The 14232-nt window shown below is 45.6% G+C and overlaps 1 protein-coding gene and 1 long non-coding RNA gene across 7 annotated transcripts in view; one reads left to right on the top strand and one right to left on the bottom strand.

Annotated features, from left to right (window-relative positions):
• The window catches only part of BCL2L14 (BCL2 like 14), a 43979-nt gene that overhangs the window by 27612 nt on the left and 2135 nt on the right, over positions 1-14232 (bottom strand). For 3 of the 6 annotated variants that reach the window (XM_021922059.2, XM_031650294.1, XM_031650293.1), the window contains exon 3: positions 1168-1365. The exons of 2 other annotated variants lie outside the window; for them this stretch is intronic. The gene's annotated coding sequence lies outside the window, so the exon portion shown is untranslated. Of the gene's footprint in view, positions 1-653; positions 1135-1167; positions 1366-14232 lie in introns of those variants that run through there. One more of the 6 variants, XM_031650295.1, reaches the window with a different exon arrangement.
• Positions 13751-14232, top strand: part of LOC108580897 — an 85080-nt gene continuing 84598 nt past the window's right edge. Inside the window, exon 1 of the long non-coding RNA XR_001892492.3 lies at positions 13751-14114. This is a non-coding gene — a long non-coding RNA (uncharacterized LOC108580897). The remainder of the gene's footprint in view (positions 14115-14232) is intronic.

The raw sequence follows: 14232 nt of genomic DNA, 5'->3' as shown, positions 1-14232 counted from the left end.
ATCTCGTGGGCGCTGACACTCATCCCCACGGAGCCTCCCACAGCACATCCTAAGCTCAGCTTGGTTCTGTTGTCTGGAGCCTCCCCTTCTGCCCTTCTCCTCTCCCCCTCACTTCAGACCTCTCAGGGTCTTCGTGCCCTTCTGCCTGGACTGTTTTTTTTTTTTTTTTTGATACGGAGTCTCGTTCTGTCGCCCAGGCCGGAGTGCAGTGGCGCGATCTCAGCTCACTGCAAGCTCTGCCTCCCAGGTTCATGCCATTCTCCTGCTCTGCCTCCCGAGTAGCTGGGACTACAGGCGCCCGCCACCTCGCCCGGCTAGTTTTTTTGCATTTTTTAGTAGAGACGGGGTTTCACCTTGTTAGCCAGGTTGGTCTCGATCTCCTGACCTCGTGATCCGGCCGCCTTGGCCTCCCAAGTGCTGGGCGTGAGCCACCGCGCCCGGCTGGGACTGTTCTTTAATACTAAAGGTGAAATGAGGAGTGAGAGAAAGTGCCTTAACTTCCCACCACAGAAGCTGAACGCTAGACAGAGCCTCAGGTCATATTCACCAAACAGAAGGTCCAAGGCTCTGATTGTGGAAAGGACGGGGCAGGGAGCTCAGGGAGGAGGGAGCTTTCCGGAGGGGAGAGAGAAGGGTCTTCCGTTTACCTGTACCTTAGACTGAAGGAATTCTCTGGGGGTCTAGACCTCCTGCGGATGAGTGCCCAAGTTCCCACAAGGTACTCAGGACTCTGATCTCAAACCAGGAATTCCCACGCTGGCTCCAGTCCCCGCATCCCCGTGGTCTCCAGATTGGGCAATGGTGTCCCTGGCCATGGAAAGGCTGTCATGTCATTGCATACCTCCCCGGATACATAAGCAGAGAGGACTGAGTAACGTCACATGCCTCAAGCAGTAATGTGTTCTTAACTGAATGTCGTCCCAAACTCTTTGTAGCAAAAGAGAAATGAAAGAGAAACCTAATAACCTTTCTTTCTGTTTCCTGGAAACCCCGATAAACTAGATTCTCAATGTCATTTTGTGTCCGGAGACTTACATGATAAGGACTTTGTAATAAACCCAGTAAAGAGCTCCCCAAATTAGACCGCCTCATTTGACAAACAGCTAAAGACCGGGCTGTGTCCTCCTGCGAAGGCTGAGAATGAAGACTGGTGCCTCCTGGTGTTACCTGGTCTGGAAGCTGTCAGTGATTTCTTCTGCTTCAGGTCAGGTGGCAGTAAGGATATTTCTAGACCTGAGATTCTCTCCACGAAACTCAAGAGGAAACTTTCAACAGGTCTTCTTGGCTTGTCGTTTGGAAAGATTCATGAAGTTTAGCGCTCCAGGCTGTAGCTTCTTCAGGTTTAGGACTCAGGCTGAAAAGAGGCTTAAAGAAGGAGAACCACTTCCTTATTAAGCCCTGCCCCTGGCTCTTTAATTGAAGGAGGGGCTGATCTTTGCCCGTGTAATTTGACTCTAAAAGGAATTCTGTATCCATTACCTAGCACTCTTCCTGCCCTTTGGGATAACTAGGTGGGTGTTCTGATACTTTACTGTCCTTATCAGTTGTTGTTAGTTGAACAAATGTTTACTGACCACCTACCATGGTACAGGTACTGTACACATATTTAATCTTTTTTTTTTTTTTTTTTTTTTTGGAGACAGAGTTTCACTCTGTTACCCAGGCTAGAGTGCAGTGGTGCGATCTTGGCTCACTGCAACCTCCGCCTCCTGGGTTCAAGCGATTCTCCTGTGTCAGCCTCCTGACTTTCTGGGATTACAGGCTTGCATCAGCACGCCCGGCTAATTTTTGTATTGTTAGTAGAGACACGGGTTTCGCCATGTTGGTCTCGAGCTCCTGGCCTCAGGTGGTCCGCCCTCCTCGGCCTTCCAAAGTGCTGGGATTACAGGCTTGAGCCACTGCGCCCGGCCCACATATTTAATCTTAACAACACTGAGAGGCAGGTGTTACGATTCCCATTGCACAGATGAGGAAACTGAGGCTCAGAGAGGTGAAGTATCTTGCTAGGGATCCCTGTCAGTTGAGCTGAGATCCAAATCGTGCTCTTTCTGGCTTTACACTATACCATGTCCCCTCTCCTACGTGACTCAAAGATTGTATGCAAGTGGAACCACTGGAAAAGTGTTCAAAACGGAATCTAACCACAGCCATCGTAAAAACCACAAAAACCCACTGAAAGGCCAAATGTCATAAGTTTAGAGATGGAATTCCCTATTATATGAAGTGGGAAACAGTTACTTCTGATTTTATGCTCTATCCAGAGTCTTGAGTGAAATAGATATGTATGGCCACACTTGAGATCATAAACCCTGGACCGCTGTCAAACTGTGACGATGAAGGAAGTATGAATAATGAAAGGGGAATTAACGCTATTTTCGTAAAAGTGGGGAAGAATGGGTCATTTTAATATTAGGCAAACAGATCCACAGGAGACAAACATGGTAGTTATGGGAAAGTTAGAGATTTAGTAACTCAAGGTGAATTTTCACTAACAAACTAATATTTTTTGCACCAGTGTGGTCAATGTAAAGGGTATTAAAGAAATACTAAGAATGATTTTTATCTTTTTATAAAAACGTGCCATCTTTTTTTGTGGGGGGGGGGGTGATGAGATATATTCACTGGAAACAATTCAAGAATAAATAGGGCCTGGCTCAGTGTCTCAAGCCTGTAAGCTCAGCATTTTGGGAGGCTGAGGTGAGAGGATCACTTGAAGCCAGGAGTTTGAGACCAGCCTGGGCAACATAGTGATGAGACAAGAGTTCTTCAGGACTGGTTTGCAAGGTACAGGTCACAAAGACCCCACTGATAAAATGACATGTAGTAAAGCAGCAGCCCAAACCTACCAGAACCAAGATGCGATGAAAGCAACCTCCGGTCATCCCCACTGCTCATTGTATGCCAGTGATTACGCACCATTACACTGGTGTGCTAGAAGACACTCACTCCTACAGCCCCACGGCAGTTTACAAATGTTATGGCAATGTCTGCAAGCTACCCTATATTGTCTGAAATGGGAGAAACCCTCAGTTCTGGGAACTCGCCACCGTTTTCCCAGAAAATTCACAAAAAATTCACTTTTGGTTTAGCATATGATCAAGAAATACCCGTACACTCAATCAAGCAGCCCATGCCACTGCTCTGCCTATGGAGTAGCACCCCTCCCTTTTTTTTTTTTGTCTTTTTGAGATGGAGTTTCGCTCTTGTTGCCCAGGCTGGAGTGCAATGGCGCAATCGTGGCTCACCGCAACGTCCGCCTCCCCAGGTTCAAGTAATTCTCCTGCCTCAGCCTCCTGAGTAGCTTGGATTACAGGCATGTGCCACCATGCTGGCTGATTTTGTATTTTTAGGAGAGACGGGGTTTCTCCATGTTGGTCAGGCTGTTCTGGAACTCCCGACCTCTGGTGATCCGCCCGCCTCAGCCTCCCAAAGTGCTGGGATTACAGGCATGAGCCACTGTGTCCGGCACCCCCCTTTTATTCCTTAACTTGCTTAATACACTTGCTTTCATTTTGCTTTGTTGGCTCACTCTTGAATTCCTGTGGGAAGCCAAGAACCCATGTGGCCTCCTAGGCTGAACCCCAGTTTTGGGATTCACCCTGTGATAGTGAGACCCCATCTCTTGTTATTATTATTATTTTTTAATTAGCCAGGCATGACTCACCCATGTAGTGCTAGCTACTCAGGGGGCTGAGGTGGGAGGATCACTGCAGACCAGGTATTCAAGACCAGCTAGACAACGTAGCATGGTGGCACATGCCTGTAGTCCTAGCTACTTGGTGGTCTGAGGCAGGAAGATTGCTTGAGCCCAGGAGTTCAAGGAGGCAGTAAGCTAGGATCATGCTATTGTAGTTTAGCCTGGGTGACAGAGTAAGACCCTGTCTCAAAACAAGAAGAAAAACCCTGTCTCAAAACAAACAACAAACAAACAAAACAAACAAACAATAAACCCACAAATGCATATAAGCAATAATAAAATCACATCACAAAGTATGGACTACTGGAGTTCTGAGTTACATAACTAAACAATGTTGGTTGCAGAAACCATTGAGAATCCTGAAGCGTCTTGATCACGCACAGTGGCTCATACCTGCAATCCCAGCACTTTGGGAAGCTGAGGCAGGAGGACGGACTGTGTCCCGGAGTTTGAAACCTGCCTGGGTAACACGGCGAGACCCCATCACTACAAAAAAATAAAAAGTTAGCTGGGCGTGATGGAGCACACCTGGAGTCTCAGCTACTCAGGAGACTGAGGTGGGAGGATTTCTTGAGCCCGGCAGGGGGCCAGGGGGTTGAGGCTGCAATGAGCCATGATCACACCACTGCGCTCAGCCTGGGTGACAGAGCCAGACCCTGTCTCAAAAAAAAAAAAAAAAAAAAAAAAAAGTCCTGAAAGGTTTTGGCAAGGCAACTATTAACACAGGGAAGGGACAAACCCCTATGGAAGCTGAGGAGAGCAACTGTCCACATCTCATTCAACTATGTTATCTCCACGCCTGACAAGCTGACCACGGACACGTCACAACACATGTTAGATATTAAACAGCAAAAACAAAAACCTCTTTTCTCTCGATCCTAAACACAGACGTGCTGTCGTAGAAAACTTGTAAAACAGCGCACATAATAAGGATTGCCCTCATGCAGTCATTCAGCGCGAAATGCTGCTAAAAATTTGGCAGACGTCTCTTCTTTTCTTTGAGAAAAAGCAGACACAGGACAAACTCTCTGCCCTCCCCCTCTCTATGAGGAAAGACAGGATGATTCTCCTTTTTCCTTCAGACAGAGTCTCGCTCTGTTGCCCAGGCTGGAGTGCAGTGGCACAATCTCGGCTCACTGCAACCTCTGCCTCCCAGGTCCAAGCTATTCTCCCACCTCAGCCTCCACAGTAGCTGGAATTACAGGCATGTGCCACCACGGCCAGCTTATTTTTAGATTCTTAATAAAGGCAGGGTTTCACTATTTTGGCCAGACTGGTCTCCAACTCCTGAGCTCAAGATATTCGTCTGCCTCGCTCTCCCAAAAGTGCTGGAATTACAGGTGTGAGCCACCAGGCCCAGCCGTCATAACTTCTAATAAACTTATTTCGTAAATAAAAATCTTTAGTGGCTGCATCATTCCAGTGAATGATAGCATTAAAAATATTCAGCCAGTGGAGAATCTCTTGAACCCGGGAGGCGGAGGTTGCAGTGAGCTGAGATCGTGCCACTGCACTCCAGCCTGGGTGACAGAGGGAGACTCAGTCTCCAAAACATAAAAATCAAAATCAAATAAAAGAAAATAATTCAGCCAGGCAACTATTTTTAAATGTTTTGTTTGTCGCCGGGCGCGGTGGCTCACGCCTGTAATCCCAGCACTTTGGGAGGCCGAGGCAGGCAGATCACGAGGTCAGGAGATCAAGACCATCCCGGCTAACACAGCGAAACCCTGTCTCTACTAAAAATACAGAAAATTAGCCGGGTGTGGTGGCGGGCGCCTGTAGTCCCAGCTACCTGGGAGGCTGAGGCAGGAGAATGGTGTGAACCTGGGAGGTGGAGGTTGCAGTGAGCCGAGATCGTGCCACTATACTCCAGCCTGGGCAACAGAGCGAGACTCCGTCTCAAAATAATACTAATAATATTAATGCTTTGTTTGTCTTCAGGTGCTTACTGTTACAAATAATGCTGCAGGGTATAGCTTTTCATCTTTGCTCACATTTTCCATTATTTCCTGAGAAATGATGCCTGAGAGTGGAATTATTTGGTGTGAATATTTTTGAAACTGTTATATATGCTTTCAATTCACTTTAATCTATGATTCTGGAATTGATTTATATCATCACTGGAAATACATCTTAGATTAAAATGCCTAAGAGTTTGAATAATATAGATAGAAAGCCCAACCTCAGGAAAACGGTGGGGTTTTTACCCATCACTACGAGTAACCATATAAGACTTGAAAGTCCAGATGAGCAGATTTTAGAGTGGACACCAGATTATTTTGGGGCTATGACATTTATCCTTGTTTTGATTTCAATGATGAAACTCAATGAAATAAGATCAGAGATGAAACGAAGCAACAAAAGGCTGTGACTGGTTGAAATGAAAGATTTGGGAAAAGGAGCAAAGGAGAAGCACCATTCATTAAGCACATCTGTGAAGGGGTCAAGATGTCACCCCCCGAAAAGTACACCACTTTAACCTTAAGATCATTTTGAGCTGAAGGCAATGAAGATGAAGCAGACACAAGAAAAGCTCTCGGCCAGGCGCGGTGGCTCACGCCTATAATCCCAGCACTTTGGGAGGCTGAGATGGGTGGATCATCTGAGGTCAGGAGTTCAAGACCAGCCTGGCCAACATGGTGAAACCCCATCTCTACTAAAAATACAAAAATTAGCTGGGCACAGTGGCAGGTGCCTGTATTCTCAACTACTTGAGAGGCTGGGGCAGGAGAATCGCTTGAATCTGGGTGGCAGAGGTTGCAGTGAGCCAAGATTGTGCCACTGCACTCCAGCCTGGGCAACAGAGTAAGACTTCGCCTCAAAAAAAAAAAAAAAAAAAAAGAAAGAAAGAAAGAAAGAAAGTCTCTGCTCCCCACGTCTCCCTAGCAGGGAGGACAGGAAGATTCTCAATCACTGGCGACAACTCTGGACTCCTAAGCAGCCCAGAGATGGCACTGGAGGAACCTGCATAACCAGCCTCACTACGGCGATCTTTATCTTCCATCACTTTCCCCATCTACTTACCTTCCCACAGTTTGCCACCTCCAGAAGCCTAAAGCTCTTTCCCTTTGTCTTGTCACTTCTTTTTTTGTTTGTTTGTTTGAGATGGAGTCTCACTTTGTTGCCCAGCCTGGAGTGCAGTGGTGCGATCTCGGCTCACTGCAACCTCCGCCTCCCAGATTCAAGTGATTCTCCTGCCTCAGCCTTCAGAGTAGCTTAGATTACAGGTGCATGCCATCATGCCCAGCTAATTTTTGTATTTTTGTAGAGACAGTGTTTCTCCATGTTGGCCAGGCTAGTCTCAAACTCCTGACTTCAAGCGATCCGCCTGCCTCGGCCTCCCAAAGTGCTGGGATTACAAGCATGAGCCACCGCGCCCGGCTTGTCTTGTCACTTCTTTACAAATTGATGTTTTTTTAAAAGGTGCTCTATAAGCCCAAGTTCTGATCACTCCTTTAAGTTACTCATCGTTGAGCGATGCTGTATGTATGCAAGTGTTAATAATAAACTTCTGTTTGTTTTTCTTTCGTTAATCTCTTTTGTCAGTCTAATTTGCAGGGCCCCAGCCAAAAAACCTAGGAGGGTAGAGGAAAAATAAATTTTCTTCTCCCCATACCTGTAAGAAGATCCTCTAATTTGTGGTTTGAGTGAAGACAAAATAACAGAAGGACTGAAGTGATAGTGCTGTGTTGCGATAACTCGCCTGGCCAGAGACGAGATGGAAGATGTTCTCGGTCCAGAGATCGCAGGGGCACCAAGGCAGGATGTAATTGTGATAGGAGATCTGACTTCCGTGACTTCCATGGAAGACTCCTGATAAACAAAGGTCATTTCGCACTTGATGCTAATATCATCTCTCAAGTCAAAGGAAGCCACTGTGATAAACATTGTTCTATCCTTGCATTTGGCTGACAAAGAGGCACTGGTTGGTCTCATAGAAGCAATGGGAACCTTGGAGAAAGAACGTTCATCTCACTGTAAAACTGGAGATGGTTGAGAGAGAATTCTGAGCCTAGTTGGGCAAAGTTTTTAGAGAAAAGATAGCCATGCTTTCATGGCCATGGCTCCAAAGAGGCCTCACAATAAAAGTTCTTATTTTACTGAGTCCGTGGCAATTATTAACTCAGCTGTGCAGTAGGCACTACGGTTATGCCCATTTCACAGATGAAGAAATGGAGATACAAAAGAGTTAAGTAGGTGGGATATGCTGGCTCACACCTGTAATCTCAGTGCTTTTGGGAAGCAGATTGCATGAGTCCAGGTGTTTGAGAGTAGCCTGGGTAACATAGTGAGGTCCCATCTCCATAAAAAATAAATAAATAAATAAATAAAAATTAGCCAGGCATGGTACTGCATGCCTGTAGTCCCAGCTACTCTGAAGGCTGAGGTGGGAGGATCACTTGAGCTCAGGAGTTCAAGGCTGCAGTGGTCAAACCACTGCACTCCAGCCTGGGTGACAGAACTGTCTCAAAAAAAAAAGAGAAAGAAAAAAAAGTCACACATGGTGGCTCATGCCTGTAATCCCAGCACTTTGGGAGACTGAGGCAGGTGGATCACTTGAGGTCAGGAATTAGAGAACAACCTGGCCAACATGGTAAAACCCTGTCTCTACTAAAAATACAAAAATTAGCCAAGTGTGGTGGCACATGGCTGCAACCCCAGCTACTCGGGAGGCTGAGGCAGGAGAATTGCTTGAACGCAGGAGGCGGAGGTTGCAGTGAGCTGACATCATGCCACTGCACTCCAGCCTGGGCAACAGAGACTCTTAAAAAGAAAAAAAAAAAAAAAAGAAAAGAAAAACAAAAAAAAGTGTTAAGTAAAATTGCCCAGAGTCACACATGAGGCAAAGCTGGAATTTGAGGGAGCCCAGGCAGTCTATCTTTAAAGCCCATGATGCTAACCACTAAACCTGACCATCTTCTTCACATGATTCAGATGCACCCTGGTTTGTTGATGTTCGTCACCTCTTTTCTGGACTTGCTATTACTGCTTTTTGACTTTGGTGTAGGGAAAAATGGAAAGATTTGCAACGGGCACAGAGATTACTAGATATCCTTTCAATGGAATGTTAGCGCCTTTAGGGATTATCTGATTTTATAGAGATATGCCTATTTATTTGCTTTTCATTAGGCTATTTTACAACTCCTTAGAAACAAGTTAACATATAGAAAACTGATGGTAATGCAAATAACTCCTTGCATATTAAAATGCAAATAGTCTCCCGTGGAATGCCATTGTTTATTGTCCTGTAGATATTAACCAGTTTTTCCAGTTTTGCCTGCTTGTAAATGTAGTTTGGTATTTCTTTTTTTTTTTTTGAGATGGAGTCTCGCTCTGTCGCCCAGGCTGGAGTGCAGTGGTGCAATCTCTGTTCACTGCAAGCTCCGCCTCCTGGGTTCACGCCATTCTCCTGCCTCAGCCTCCTGAGTAGCTGGGACTACAGGCGCCTGCCACCACGCCCGGCTAATTTTTTGTATTTTTAGTAGAGGTGGGGTTTCACCGTGGTCTCAATCTCCTGACCTCGTGATCCGCCCGCCTCGGCCTCCCAAAGTGCTGGGATTACAGGCGTGAGCCACCGCGCCCGGTTTTATTTCAGTATTTCTTATCTGACTATAAATGTGTGGTAGTTGGAGTTTTCTCCTTTGAGCTGGTTTTAATATTTTGCTGGCTCAAGTTAAATGAGTTAAATAAAATATTTGCCACATGTTCTTTTATGTCATGTGAGAGTCGTGATTTTCTCCTTAAAAAATAATCTTTAACATTGGTTAAATCACTTAAATTATCTGGGCCTCAGGTCCCCTTCAGCCTCTTTGATTGCATGCTTAATTGATTTGAAATGCATCTAGATAGAGATCTCAAGGTTCTCTCATTGACTGTGTTTTGTTTTTGTTTTGAGATGGAGCTTCACTCTTGTCGCCCAGGCTGGAGTGCAGTGGCGAAATCTCGGCTCACTGCAACCTCTGAGGCCTTACAGGTTCAAGCGATTCTCCTGCCTCAGCCTCCTGAGTAGCTGAGATTACAGGCGCCTACCACCATGCCCAGCTAACTTTTATATTTTTAGTAGGGACGGGGTTTCACCATGTTGGTCAGGCTGGTCTTGAACTCCTGACCTCAGGTGATCCACCCACCTCGGCCTCCCAAAGTGCTGGGATTACAAGAGCCGTGAGCCACCGTGCCCAGTCTATTGACTGTGTTTTAATCAATGGCTCAGTTATTTACAGATAATACAGGTAACAATAGAGCATAGGATTTAGGGCTCAGGCTCCTCAGGCACAGTCTTGGAGTCAAATTCTGCTTCTGCTTCTTACTATAGATGAGGGGTTTAGGGAGTGATCTGGAGAAAGAAGCAAAAAGGATGCTTGATTGCAAGGCTAAAAAGGAAGCTCTTGGATAAGCTCTCACTTTAAATGTATACAAATAGTGCCCCCAGGAGATGTTAAGGAAAAATTTCCTGTTGATGCTTGTTAAAATGGTAAGGTAGATTTTATCCGGGATTAGTGTAGGGACATCGGCAGCAGGGTCTTGCAGTCAGGGAGAGAAGCTGGGCTCAACTCTGAATGCAGCACAGTAAGTGGCAATTCGTAGCCAAGGAGTAAGGTGGGGTCAGTGGGTGGAAAATTGCTAAGGAGAAACACTGGGAGTCAGGGGATTCTGGCTAAGCTGACCTGGTGCGATTCTTGCTGATGACCAGGCAGGGTGATCAGACATCGCCTGGGGGATGATGAGGGATGAGGAATTTGATCAGATTTGAGGGTGATCAGATATTGGGGGTGGGGGCATGCCCAAGGATGGGGCCTAACCGGGCTCAGAGGAGCCTGACTAAAGTTTGGTCAGGGACACAGTCTTTGTCAGTGGCTATGAAAACACAAATATGAAAGCGTGTGATAGGCCTGGAATAAGAGCACTGGACTGAACGGAGCTTCTTGAAAATGTTAATGACAGAAGAAGGGATTTTTCTGTTTATTCTCAACAACAGAAGGCAGAGACAAGGCAGAACCGCTCTGAGTCCATTTGACTTCTGTCTTCTCTACCAAGGAAAACAGTGTCAGTTGGAAATGACTGAGAGAAGTTGAAGCTTTCTGCCTGTGAGAAGAGGGCACGGGTGGGTTTCGCACCTGTAAGTGAATCTCTGGCCCAGAGTAGGGAGACCTAGGGCCATCACTGAGTGGTATCCGAGGACTGCAGGTGGCTTGCACTGTTTCAGCAAGTTGGCGGGTCTCAAAAACCCTGCACTGATGTTAATTCTTGCAAAATCTGAAACTGAGTTATTAAATGGATGATTTATGAACCGTTAGAATGGTGAGTTTCTTGTGTTCCTGGAGAGCAGGTCAGCGCAAAGGAATCCCATCTCCCACAGATCAGGGGTGTCTTTGATGAAGTGCACGTTCACTCTAGCAAGGCTTCTCACAAAGACCTCCTGAGATGTATGTGAACGAGGTGAATTGCTGGCGAGATGAAACTGTAATTACAATACTTTTCAGATGGTTTCCCACGTATATGTACTTGAATTGTGCGTTGATGGAATGAAGGCCGTGGCCTTTCTGGATTGTTTACTTTTTCATCTCCTCTCTTTCCTAGATGTGTGAGTGGGAGCAAATTGTTCAACCTCTCCAGCCCTCAATATTTTGTGAAAAATGCCTCAATCTCTAACTGTTTATGACTCTATGAGTAATCAGTTCATACACACCTGGAGGGATGTCATTTTCCTCTTAATTCTCTCCCTGATTCTGTTTCATCATTTTTCTTTTTTTGAGATGGAGTCTTGCTCTGTCGCCCAGGCTGGAGTGCAGTGGCACAATGTCGGGTTACTACAACATCTACCTCCTGGGTTCAAGCGATTCTCCTGACTCAGCCTCCCAAGTAGCTGGGACTACAGGTGTGTGCCACCACGCCTGGCTAATTTTGTATTTTTATTAGAGACGGGGTTTCACCACGTTGGCCAGGCTGGTCTCGATCTCCTGACCTCGAGATCCACCCACCTCGGCCTCCCAAAGTGCTGGGATTACAGGCGTGAGCCACCGTGCCCAGCCCGTTTCTTCATTTTTCATGATTGACTTAGATTATAACGAATGTGTAGAAGATGTGAGGACGCTGGAGAGAATATAGATAAAAGGTCAGGCCCTGGAGTCAGATAATCCTAGGTATGAGTCTTGCGTCAGTCCCTTCCTAATTGGATTTTTTTTTCTTTTTTTTTTGAGATGGAGTCTCACTCTGTCACCCAAGCTGGAGTGCAGTGGCACGATCTCGGCTCACTGCAACCTCCACCTCCTGGGTCCAAGCAATTCTCCTGCCTCAGCCTCCCAAGTAGCTGGGATTACAGGCATGTGCCACCACGCCTGGCTAATTTTTTGTATTTTTAGTATATATGGGGTTTCTCCATGTTGGCCAGGCTGGTCTCGAACTCCTGATTTCAGGTGATCCACCCATCTTGGCTTTCCAAAGTGCTGGGATTACAGGCATGAGCTACCACACCCAGCCCCTAATTGGATTTTGAGCAAGCTTCTTAACTTCACTAGACTTGGTTTCCTATCCTATTAAGTGAGAATAATATTTAACTTTGTATAAAGACTAAATGATTATATAAGGTATTATATTAAACAAACAAACAAACAAACACATAGCAGGGTGTCTGGCACAAAGTCAGGGCCCCCATAACTGTCAACTGTTTTTGTTTATGTTATTACTAAGCTAGGAGAGGTGACATTAGGTAACATATGTTTTAAAATTATTGTAGGGTGAAACTATGAGCTAAAACCTAGAATTTTATAGGGTTCAATGTAAAACCCAACATTTAGGTTGAACTGATCAGCTGCACGTGAACAGAATGAGAGAGACCTGGCTTAAGAGTGGCTCATGTCAAACGCATTTAGAGATATTTTGGTGATTGTCAGCTCCACTTTAATCATCAGTATGCGGTTCCAAGGAAGCCAGTGTTGTCTGAGGTTGCGTTAATGAGAATGCAGAATAAGTTATAGTGCTGGCCGGGCGTGGTGGCTCACGCCTGTAATTCCAGCACTTTGGGAGGCCAAGGCGGGTGGATCATCTGAGGTTGAAGTTTCGAGACCAGCCTAACCAACATGCAGAAACCCCATCTCTACTGAAAATACAAAATTAGTCGGGTGTGGTGGCACATGCCTGTAATCCCAGCTACTAGGGAGGCTGAGGCAGGAGAATTGCTTGAACCCAGGAGGTGGAGGTTGTGGCGAGCCGAGATTGCGCCACTGCACTCCAGCCTGGGCAACAAGAGTGAAACTTCGTCTCAAAAAAAGAAAAAGAAAAAGAAGAAAAAGTTATAGTGCCATCGTAACCTTGTCCTGGTGTAGACTGTGTCCCCTGAGCTGTGTTCAGCCCGGCCCTTGTGTTTTTTGAGGAAGAAAAGCAGGCAATGAGACTGCTTGCCTTCAAATCCCAGCTCTGCTCTTAGATTAGCGCTAAGAACTTGGGCAAGTTATTTAACCTTTCTGTGCCTCTGCTTTCTAATTTGTAAAATGAGAATAATAAAAATTGCATCCATCTCACAGGGCTGCTATGAGGATTCAGTGGGATGTAAATGTAAAGTGTTTGGAAACATGTAAGGTGTTTCCAAAGGTGTTTGACTCACTGACATGCTAGAGAAGTGGTGGTGGTAGTGCTGGTGGTACCATCATCATCGTCATTCTAAGGACATTGTCCATGTCCCCGAGGGACCTGATCAGAATGGTGATAGGTGCTGCATCAGTGAGACAAGAATACTGAATTCATGAACCCTCTTGCTCTTCTACTACCTCTGCCCCAAACACACTCCCTTGATATGGGCAGGCTTCTCACTTTTAGGCTTTGGTGTAAGTTGGCGTGCTCAGACATATACTCCTTTTGGTCTCTATCACTAAATTTTAGAAATCATCTCATTCAGGGCCCTCATTTTAGATATGGTCAAGGTCGAATAGAAGCTAAGAAACCAAGGTCCTGATCCTGCAATCCCACTTCTGGGTATTTATCCAAAGGCGTTAAAATCAGTATGTTGAAGAGACAGCTGAACCCCCATGTTCATTGCAACATGATTTACAATAGCCAAGATATGGAATCAATCTAGGTGTCCATCAACAGATGAATGAATAAAGCAAATGTGGTATATATACACAATAGAATACTATGCAGCCCTAAACAGGGGTGAAATCTGTGATTTGGGACAAGATGGATGAATCTGGAGGACATTATGCTAAGTGAAATAAGCCAGGCACAGAAAGACAAGTATTGCATGATCTCATTCATGGGTGGAATCTGAGAAAGTTGATCTCATAGAAGTAGAGAGTGGTTACCAGGGACTGGGGGTGGAGGGATTGTTGGGAAAAGCAGAGAGGTTGGTCAAAGGCTACACAGTTTCAGTTAGACAAGAGGAATAAGCTTTACTGATCAACTGCACAGCATGGTAACGATAGTAAGTAAGAATGTATTCTACATTTCAAAATTGCTAAAAGTAGATTTTAAATGTTTCTACTGCAAAAAATAGTAAGTTTGTGAGGTGATGGGTTTGCTAATTAGCCTGATTTAATCAT

The sequence above is a fragment of the Papio anubis genome, chromosome 9 (genome assembly GCF_008728515.1).
Source record: "Papio anubis isolate 15944 chromosome 9, Panubis1.0, whole genome shotgun sequence".
NCBI lineage: Eukaryota > Metazoa > Chordata > Mammalia > Primates > Cercopithecidae > Papio > Papio anubis.
The sequence above is the reverse complement of the archived record's forward strand: the minus strand, read 5'-3'. Positions and strand labels throughout refer to the sequence as shown.